Source organism: Urocitellus parryii, chromosome 10, assembly GCF_045843805.1.
Source record: "Urocitellus parryii isolate mUroPar1 chromosome 10, mUroPar1.hap1, whole genome shotgun sequence".
NCBI classification, from domain to species: domain Eukaryota; kingdom Metazoa; phylum Chordata; class Mammalia; order Rodentia; family Sciuridae; genus Urocitellus; species Urocitellus parryii.
This window is the reverse complement of record NC_135540.1, coordinates 25,452,112-25,463,425: the sequence shown is the minus strand read 5'-3', so window position 1 is coordinate 25,463,425 and position 11,314 is coordinate 25,452,112. Positions and strand designations below refer to the sequence as shown.

The window sequence follows — 11,314 nt, the reverse complement described above, 5'->3', positions numbered from 1 at the left end:
ACAATTAGAGCACAAGGCTCATGAAGGGAAGTAGCCAGTGGCCTAGAAGCTAAGGAGAGAAGCAGCAGCAGCCAGACATTGAGAAGACTCTTCCTAGGAAGGTGGAGCCCCCAACTGAGCCAGGAAGATGCAGAGGATGTGCACCCGGGGAGCGGGGAGGCAGGAGGGCGCTTCAGGCTGAAGCCGGTGTTGGCATTCTCAAGGGTCAGTTCAGGGTCCAGAGCCAGCCAGTGGTTCTGTTGAGCAGCTCTTCCATTCAGACAGCAGGAAAGATAATCCTGGAAAGTAGGTCCATAGCAGAGTGCAAGGACAAGGACAAGCTCAGAATTCCTACAAATAGGTCCAAGGCCCGGACCTTTCTTTTTACCCATTTTCTCTGAATACACAGCACATGATACCTTGATTTATCCGCAGGGCCCTGCTTGTGTCCAGTTCAGGAACCTGTGCACTGCAGCTCTGGAAACTTCCCTGATCCTATTATTTCCCAGCTTAGGGGTTTGCTCTTTCTCTAGTGTGAGATATATATATATTTTTTTTTTTTTGGGGGGGGGGCTAGAATATCTGTTAATAGACTTCTTTGCATTGGCCCCAAGAATGCTTTGGGTGAATTGTCACTTTGGGTACTCTGTTGGGTTCTTCTGTTCTCATCACTGGAATGTCTGTCGAGGCTGGTCCCACATTCCTGTAGCGGCTGGACTGCTGTGGCCCTTCCGAATGGGCACCAGTCCTCCCACGAACCTCAGTCTTCCTGGCTCCTTGTCCTCTGTTATATCACCTCCTGGATCCTTGGAAGCATTTGAGATGTGGTCTGACAGGGGACAAAGGAGGGAGTCAAAGACAGTAGTAAGGAGAAGCCATTAGGAGTCATCTCTGCCTTACCTGCTTCTCTACCCATAGTGCCCAAGACAGTGCCTAATCCATAACAGAAGTTCAACAAATGTTGGCCAAATTTTAATTACCAATTTTCTTTTTTTAGTTGTTGATGGACCTTTATTTTTTCTCATTTATTTATATGTGGTGCTGAGAATTGAACCCAGTGCCTCACACATGCTAGGCAAGTGCTCTACCACTGAGCCACAACCCTAGCCCAAGTACCAATTTTGTATAGTCTTACTCTACTGATTTTCAAGACATGTGAAGTCTAATATCAGTTTATTTAGGAAACTTCTTAGGTTGAAGAACTTTCTAAAACTTATAAAAATATTTTCTAGCTCACATTATCTTTTTTTTTTTTTCCTGGTGCTAGGAATTAAACCCAGGGCCTTGCCTATGCCAGACAAGTGCTCTACCATTGAGCTCCATCTCCAGCCCCCTGACATCACTTTGAAGGGGGATGAGATAATGTTTGTGGAAGACAGAATCATAAGATGATCCTCAGTGACTCACCCTTTTCAGTGTGGTGGAAGCTGTAAATATAATAGATCATCACAGCTGTGATTGCAATACGTTATAGGAAGATTATTCTGGATCAGCCTGAAATAATGACATGAATCCTTTAAAAGCAGAGAGTTTTCTCTGGCTCATTGAAGAAGAGGAAGCAAGAGATTCAAACCCCAAGAAGGATTCCCTGTGCCATTGCTGGCTTGGAGATCAAGGGGACCGCTTGAAAAGGACCTAAAGGCAGCTTTCAGAAGTGGAGAGCCACAAACTTCGTCCTACAGCCACAAGGAAGTGAATTCTGCTAACACTGGGAGCAGATTCTTCTCCAGCGTCTCTGGATAGGAGCCTGTATTGGCCCACATCTTGATTTTAGCCTTTTGAGACCCTAACTTCAATACCCAGCTGAGCTAGTCAGGACTCTGACATACAGAATGGTGAGCTAATAAATGGCTGCTGGATTAAGATGATTCATTTGTAGCAATTTGTTATCAGCAATAGAAAAATAATACAATGCTTTATACTTCAACATAAGATATATATTTGTAATGTGTTCAAATAATATATGCATTTAACTTGTCTTATTCTTCTATATATCCTGGAAGAAAAGACAGAAAAGTAATTTAAATAATATGGGAAATAACATACCCCTCTCGGTTATTCGTTTGCTCAGCATCTGAGGAGATGCACTTTCTTCTTGCAACATACTCTCCACATGGCCTAAGGGGCAATCTCCTCACCTGACTCTCCTCCATTCACACTTTTTTTCAGTTCTTCTCAGGTTTCTCTTCATCTCTCCTAGCTGTAAACATTCCCTTATACGCTACACACACATGTTACCTTACATGGTGGCATAAACAAAACATATACAGGTCTTTATAGGCAGTTACAAAAGAGCCAAGGGCTTTTTTTTTTTTTTTTTGGTTATGGATGGACACAGTATCTTTATTTTATTTATTTATTTTTATGTGGTGCTTAGGATCGAACCCAGGGCCTTACACATGCGAGGCACGTGCTCCACCACTGAACCACAACCCCAGCCCTTAAGGGCAATCTTGATTATGCTTAAGAAGCAACTTTATCAATTTTTCTCATCTAAAATTGGGAGTCACTCAGGCATTTCAACATGAAATCAGGAGAATTTGTGAATTAGCCTGTTTTCAGGTCAGAATTCTTTATTAGCTCTGAACTTGTGCTATACAATATGGTAGTCATGAGGCACATACCTGTAATCCCAGTGATTTGGGAGACTGAGAAAGGAGGATCTCAAGTTTGTTTGTTTATTTGTTTGTTTTTTGGTACTGGGAATTGAATCTGGGGCCTTGCACATGCTAGGTAACTGCTCAGCCACTAAGTTATATCCCCAGCCCAGGAGGATCTCAAGTTTGAGGCCAGCCTCAAGAATTTTTAGTGAGGCCCTAAGCAATTTAGTTAGAGTTTTGAGACAGAGTTTGTCTCAAAAGAAAAAATAAAAAGGGCTGGGGATATTGATCTTTGGTTAAAAACCCCTGTACCAGATCCAATTCCTGGTACCCAAAAATAAATAAATAAATAAATTTTAAAATAAATTAAAAAAACAAAAGGAGCCAGGTCCAGTGGCATATGCCTGTAATCCCAGCGGCTCAGGAGGCTGAGGCAGGAGGATCATGAGTTCAAAGCCAGCCTCAGCATTTGCAGGTAAATGGATGGATTTGGAGAATATAATGCTAAGTAAAGTTAGCCAATCCCCAAAAAACAAATGCCAAATGTTTTCTCTGATATAAGGAGGCTGATTCATAGTGGGATTGGGAGGGGGAAGCATGGGAGGATTAGATGAACTCTAGATAGGGCAAAGGGGTGGGAGGGAAAGGGAGGGGGCATGGGGTTAAAAAAGGATGGTGGAATGAGATGGCTATCATTACCCTAAGTACATGTATGAAGACACGAATGTTGTGAATGTACTTTATACACAACCAAAAATATGAAAAAAATGTACTCTATATGTGTAATATGAATTGTGATGCATTCTGCTGTCATATATAACAAATTAGAATAAAAAAATAAATTTAAAAAATGAACTAGGTGTGATAACACATACCTGTAGTCCCAGCAGCTCGGGAGGCTGAGACAGGAGGATCACAAGTTCAAAGTCAGCCTCGGCAACTTCATAAGACTCTAAGCAACTTAGTGAGGCCCTGCCCCCGCACCCCCCAAAAAGGCTGGTGTTGTGGCTTAGTGGTTAAGCACCCCTGGGTTTAATCCCCGGTACCAGTAATAACAATAAGAACAACAACAACAACAACGAGGGAAATTCCAAGCTAGTATTAATGCATTTGACAAAACTCAATGGTGAATGTGTCATGTTCTATTTCACTCTTGTGTTTTCCCCCCTCAAGAAATAAACACCTGGGGCTGGGGCTGTAGCTCAATTGGTAGAGTGCTTGCTTAGCACTGGGTTAGATCCTCAGCACCATATAAAAATAAAATAAAGGTATTGTGTCTAAAAAAAAAAAGATAGAAAGAAAGAAAGAAAGAAAGAAAGAAAGAAAGAAAGAAAGAAAGAAAGAAAGAAAGAAAGAAAGAAAGAAAGAAAGAAAGAAAGAAAGACCTAGGGCTGGGGTTGTGGCTCAGGGGTAGAGCGCTTATCTAGCACATGTGAGGCACTGGGTTCAATCCTCAGCACCATGTAAAAATAAACAAAATAAAGGCATTGTGTCCAACTACAACTAAAAAAATATTTTAAAAAAAGACATCTGGTGTGACTCTAATTTGTGTACAACCAGAGATATGAAAAACTGTGCTCTATATGTGTGCTATGAATTGAAATACATTCTGCTGTCATGTATAACAAATTAAAATAAATGAATACATTTAAAATTTTTAAAAAATAAATATTTAACCTAAGGAGGGGAGGAAAGCCAGCCTCAGCAAGGGCGAGGCACTAAGTGACTCAGTGAGACCCTGTCTCTAATAAAATACAAAATAGTGCTGGGGATGCGGCTAGTGGTCGAGTGCCCCTGAGTTCAATCCCTGATACAAAAAAAAAAAAAAAAAAAACCAGAAACAAAAGGGGCTGGGGATGTAGTTCAGTTGTAGAGTACCACTGAGTCTAATCCATTTTTTTAAAAGTTAAAATATCATTTAAAAAGTACCATAAAATTTTTTAAAAAATTAAGAAGTGATGTAAAAAGTGCTTTTTGGAAACAAATGATGAGTTTGAATCCTGGAACCACCGTTGTAGGCTCTGTGACCTAAGGAGTGTTACTTGATATCTCTGTGCCTCATTTTCTGTATCTGCAAAGTGAAGATAATGGATAGTAGAAACAATTGCCTAAGGTTGTGGTGAAGATTAAATTATGTAACTTATATAATGTACTCTAATGGATTGTACCTAATTCTTAAGTACCAAATAAGTTTAGCTATTACTTTTTGTATTAGTATTGTTTTAGAGATCTACTTGAGATCTGTTGTATTTCATTAACCTGAAGATTTGTGATTTTTATTAATTCTGGGTAGTTTTCCATCATTATCTTTTCAAATGCTGCCTTTTCTTAATTTGTTCGCTCTTCTCCCTTCTAGAATTCTGGCTGGACAACCACTGAACCTTATCATTATATCTTCTGTAAGCTTAAGCCACTCAGTTCCCTGCTCTGCAAAACACAGGTACAAACAGAGCCAGCCTCACAGGATCGTCAATGGGATTAAACCAGTTAGATATGAGAAGCACTTAGAACAGCATCGTGTGTGTGTCAGCTATTATTAACATGACGGTTACAGCTCCTTATTCACTTTTAGCCCTAGGAGATTTCCCTTAATTTGTTAAAGATATTTTATAATAATTTAGCCTACTCTATTAAATCAGAATTGATTCCAGACTCTTTTTCAGTTGTAAGAGGTGACAAAGGCTTCTTCTTTTATTTGGAACATTTTCCCTTTCACCCCCTTTCATGACCGTTTAAGAGAGTTTAATGTCTATATTACATTAAATTATATTAAGAGCATGACAGAAAACCCCAAATAATCACGGCCTTAAAAAGGGAGGGTATTTCTTTCTCACATAGATGAAGTCTAGAAGGACGAGGTCCAGCGTGAATGACTTCTCAGGAGGCCATTGAATGACTTCTTCAGAGGTCGGGGCCTCCTTCAGTTCCTGGCTCCCTGGCTTCCACCTTGTAACCAGTCCCAGCCACCACATCACAACCTGGTCCACAGAGGAACAGGTTGGGAAGGGTGTGCCCCTTCCCTTTAATACATTTCTCTAAAGCCATATACACCACTTCCTATTGGCCAGAACTTGGTCACATGGCTATGCCTGGTGTGTCATGGGCCACTACAGAATGTACCCTTCATTCCTGACCACCAGCTGCCAAGGAGGTAACTGGTATTGGGGACAATCAGTAGTCTCTCCTTTGTTCCCCCTGGGATCATGTGTCCTCCCTATCTTGTTCATCTCTAGGAAGAATGGCTTGGCTTTGTTTGCCCTGGACTTTTCTGGTGTTAGCACTACAAGTCCTCTGTCCCAGCGCCTCTCATCCACCCCTCCCATCAGTCCTGGGGAAACTGGACTATCAGTTCCCCTATATCACCCTCCTATGGCTCCTTGAAGAACAGCTCTGTGTCTGATTCACTGTTACATCCTCAGTACCTAGCACTGTGCTCCACATGTAGTAGTGTGTTAGTTTTCCATTGCTGTGACAAAATACCTGAGAAAATCAACTTTTAAGGGGGAAAGGTTTATTTTGGCTCACAGTTTCAGAGGTTTCAGTACATGGACACTTGGTCCTGAAGCTTTGGGCTTGTGGCAGCACAGTATATCATGATGGAGCAGGCTAAGGTCCCAATGTCCTCTTCAAGGCCATGCTCTCAGTGAGCTAAATTCTTACACTGGGCCCCACCTCCAATAGCACCTCAGGCCAAGGACCCGGGCCTTTGGGAGACACTCCAGATCTAAACTAAGCAGTATATACTCAAATATATGCACAGTGCTTTTTGTGCGCCAGGAGCTGCTCTGAGTGTTATGCATATATGTTTTGAGTCGAATTGTGTCTCCCTCAAATTACTATGTTAAGGTCCCATTACTTCAGAATATGACATTGTTTGGAATTGAGTGCTACAGATGTAATTAGATAAGATGAGGTCACATGGGTGTAGGCGAGGACCTAATACCATGTGACTGGTGTCTTATAAAAAGGGAAAAGTTGGGTACAGAGACACACACGTAGGGAGATGCCACATGTGGTAGGAGTTACACTGCCACAAGCCAAGAAGCCACAAGCAGCCAGGAGAGGGGCCTGAAATACACCCTTCCCTAGAGTCTTCGGGGTGAGCGACACCCCAACACATTCAATCCAGACTTTCAGCCCCCAAAACTGTGAGGCAATACATTTCTGTTGTTTTAGCCATTCAGTTTGTGGGGCTATGTTATACCAGCTCCAGCAAATTAATACAATGCATCGATTCCTGTTAATCAATCTTCACATTTGTTTGTGAGATAGCTGCTGTTATCATCCCACCTTACAGAGGAGGATGCTGAAGTCCACAGCAGTTTTAAAAACCCAGAGAAGGGGCTGATGGCTCAGCAGTAGAGCACTCGCCTCGCATGTGTGAGACCCTGGGTTCGATCCTCAGTACCACATAAAAATAAATAAGTGAAATAAAGGTTAAAAAAAAAAAAAGAAGAAGCTGGGTGTGATGGTGCACACTTGTCATTCCAGCAACTCCGGAGGCTGGTGAGGCAGGAGGATCACACTGAGGCCAGCCTCAGCAGTTTAAAAGATCCTGTCTCAAAACAAAAAATAAAAAGGGCTGGGGATGTAGCTCAATGCTGGAGCACCCTGGATTTAATCTCCAGTACTGCAAACCAACAAGAGAGTTGCTAAGAAGAAATAAGAGGTATAGACAGACTGAAAGGGAGAAGGGGAAAAGGAGAGGCGGAATTTGGGAAAAGTTAAAATGTGCCTAGGAATAAAGAGAAAGAAACAAGGGACAAAGGAGGAGGATTAAACCTTGACCAGGCTGGGCGTGGTAGTGCACGCCTATAATCCCAGTGGCTTGGGAGGCCAAGGCAGGAGGATCACACGTTCAGAGCCAGCCTCGGCAACTTAGCAAGGCCCTAAGCAACTCAGCAAGACCCTGTCTCTAATAAAATACCAGAAGGGCTGGGGATGTGACTCAGTGGTTAGGTGCCCCTGGGTTCAATCCCTGGTACACCACACACACACACACACACACACACACACACAATTGACCAGGCCAAGAACATTAGAAGTTCTAGGTCACTGTGTATGAACCACTAACATTTTTCTTTTTCAGCTGTGTCAAGAGTTTGAATAAAAATGTCCTTCTGTCAGGAAATGCTTCCCAGTTTTTGACACTTGCGGATATTTTATCGTATTTTGAAGCTGAAGCTACAGCTCCTAAGACCTGGTCTTGATTTTGCAATATAGACTTCAGTTTTATTTGAAGAGAGGGACTACTAATAATCACTCGTAACATGAATGTCACTTTGAGAGGTTTGGATTTTATGCTCATGTGCTTTATAGATTTGCTTTTGATGGATGGAATAGCACTTACCTTTCAAAACCCTTATATTGTGCTTCCTACCTCTAATTTCAAACACACACACACACACAAACACGTGTGTGTGTGTGTGTGTGTGTGTGTGTGTGTGTATTTCTCTGAAGACATAGCTGAAGTGCAGAGTCAGGGGCAAATTCTGCGACAGTGAGGCTTCACATTCCACGTTCCAGAATGCCATGTACACATTATGTTAGAGATGCTTTTATTATGGTTTGCATTTGGAATGTCCCACAAAGTCTCATGTGTTCAGAGGTGAGCTTTTAGGAAATAATGGATCATGAGGGCTCTGATATCATCAGTGGATTAATCCATTTAGAGTTTAATGGACAACTTGGAGGTGGGATCTAGTTGGAGGAAGTAGATCATTGGGGTTGAGCCCTGGACCGGTTTATTTCTCCCGGCCACCCCCCCACTGCCACCCCCCTCCCTCACCCCCACCCCACCCCTGTCTTTTGCCAGGAGCTGAGCAGCTTTCCTCCTCCATTCCCTTCCGCCATGATGTCCTCCCTCGCCTCAGGCCCAGGGCAAGGGAGCCAGCCAAAAATGGACTGAGTTCTCAGAAACCATGAGCCCAAATATATTTTTCCTCCTCTAAATTGTTCTGATCAGGTATTTTGTCACAGCTATGAAAAGCTGACCTGTACGTGGTACTACATCTCCAATCAGAAGACATGGATCTGGGAATACAGGGTGGTGGGAGCAGTAGTGGCTGTACTTAACATGTTTCTCAGTGACCCAACAGGGACTTTTTGCTTCCTGGGCCCTATGAGGTTAGCAGTTCTGTTGTCAACAGAGGCACACTTTCCCAGAGGACACAGCAAGGATCCAGCTGAATTACAAACTGTGGTGCCATCTGGGCATCTGAATTCCTTATGGCCAGGAACCAGACAGTGAAAAGACAACCATCTTGGCAGGGATAACTAACCTGATGAACAGGGGGAGTAAGGCTGATTTTCTTAAATTATATTTTTTAGTTGTAGATGGACCCAATACCTCCCCTCCCCCTTAATACCCTAAAGCTTTGCAGGTGAATCTCATTCTACCCTTTGTCTCTAAATTTTCATTCCAAGTTTCTTATCATTTCCTTCTAGGGTTTGGCTCTTGTGTCACTTGGGAGGGTAAGGATGTTTTGGCATGTCTGTTTAGTTGCTGGCTGGCCACACCTTTGGTTTTCTTTCCTAGGACTGATTCTTATTGCTTGTAACTGCCACCTGGTTTTCTACTTCACTATGAAAACTTCAGAGTGCAATCCTTTCCCGGGTTTATTCTTTTGTGTTTTCTAGTAAGCTGATTATGCTTTTTGTTTTAACAGCTTTATTGAAATACTATTCACATACCATGAAATTCACTCTCTAGTGTATTTAGCTTAAAATAAAATTTATCCCTTAGTATACCAAGTTGTGCAACCATCATCACTTCCGATTTTAGAATATTTTCATCACCTCAGAAAGAAGCCCTGTACCCACAGCCATCATCCCACCCCCCCATTTCTGGCAACCATTAATTACTTTCTGTCTCTATGAACTAGCCTAATCTGGACACTGGACAGAAATAGAATCACACATCATAGGAATCCTTTGTCTCTGGTCTCTTTCACTTAGCACAGTATTTTCAGCGTTCACCTATGTTGTGCATGTATCAGTAGTTCATTTTTATGGCTGAATAATACTCCATTTTATGAATAGACCACATTTTGTTTATCTATCCACCAATTGATGAATATTTGGTTGCATCTACTTTTTGCCTATTATGAATAATGCTACTACAAACATTCATGTACAAAAAACACATTTTTTTGTGTGTTTTCATTTCTCTTGGATATATAACTAGAATTAGAATTGCTGCATAATACAGTAACTCTAATTTTCTACTTTTTGAGGAACTACTGAATTGTTCCAAACTGACTGTACCATTTTACATTCCCCAGTCACAGTTAAATGAGAGTTCCAATTTCTCTGCATCTTCATCATCACTTGTTATGGTCTTTTTCTTTTAGTCATTCTAGTAGGTGTGAAGTGGTAGCTCATGTGATTTTGAGTTATATTTCCCTAATGATTAATGAAGTTGAACATCTTTTTATGTTCTTATTGACCATTTGCATATATTTGCTTTGGAGAATGCCAGTTTTGAAATCGGACTAATTGAGTTTAAAAAAAATTATTGCTGGATGAGTATAGTGGCACACACCTTTAATCTCAGATCCTCAGGAGGCTGAGGCAGAAGGATTGCAAGTTCAAGGCCAGCCTGGGCACTTGGCAATACACTTCTCAAAATAAAAGTTTTTAAAAAGGGCTGGGAATGTACTTCAGTGGTAGAGTACTCCTGGTTTTAATCCCCTGGGCTGACCATAAAAAAAAAAAAAAAAGAAAAAAGAAAGAAAGAAAGAAAGAAGGACAAAGAAAAACACAGGTGACACCAAATTATTCCTCTTTCCCAGTTTTTTTTTTTTTTTTTGGTACTGAGGATCCAACTCTGGGGTGTTTGGCCACCTGAACTTCATTCATCAATTAAAAAAATAATAACTTTATTTTATTTAGTTATTTTTATGTGGTGTTGAGGATCCAACCCAGGGCCTCACACATACTAGGTGAGCGTTCTACCACTGAGCCCTAGCCCCAGCCCTAGTAGGGCTGATTTTACGCAATGGTGACGGGGGGCATAAGAATGGAACTCAAGATGACTCATTTGGGTGTTTTATGGTTCTCCCTTGATCAATCATAACTGTGAGCAGACAAGCGAAGTGACCCCAGCCTTAGAAGGGTATGATACACAGGACTACGAAAACCCAAGGGTAAGGGTTTGAGTCCTGCCATGGTGAGCCACAAAGACTCACAGAGGTAGAAGCTGAAGGCAAGAGGTTAACCTGAGATGCTCTCTGGAGACACAGGCAGAGGTGGATTTGTTTGGTGAAGGAATACTCCTGCCCACAGTTCATGAGATTAACTATCCCTGTCAGAGATGTGCCACTCTCTCTCTTTACAAAGTCTTGCAGGGTCATTACCCAGGTTTGTAGGTTGCAGTCTCTCCTTTACTGTGCATATGACCATACAAAATTTCCCACTAGGTTTTCTATCTGCTGACTTCCTAACAATCAGCCTATTGGGGACAATTTATTAACTCTTTATGAAGCCATTTCTGGTTTTATTTCCATTGCTCACATGAGCACTGTTCAGTGGAAATACAGAACAGAAGCTGGTTGCAGTGGTGCACTCCTGCAATCCCAGCAATTCTGGAGGCTAAGTCAGGAGAATCAAAGGTTCAAGGCCAGCCTCAGCAACTTAGTGAGATCTTGTCTGAAAATAAAAAATAAAAAAGGGCTGGGGATGCAGCTAAGTGGTAGAGCACTCCTGGGTTCAGTTGCCAGTACTGCAATAAATAA

General features: G+C 41.8%; 1 non-coding gene across 1 annotated transcript; it reads left to right on the top strand.

The window, feature by feature from the left end:
- Positions 1 to 10,926: 10,926 nt before the first annotated feature.
- Positions 10,927 to 11,046, top strand: LOC113179980 (small nucleolar RNA SNORA32). The gene has a single exon (XR_003300408.2). It is a non-coding gene; the product is annotated as a small nucleolar RNA SNORA32 (small nucleolar RNA).
- The last annotated feature ends 268 nt before the right edge of the window (positions 11,047 to 11,314 follow it).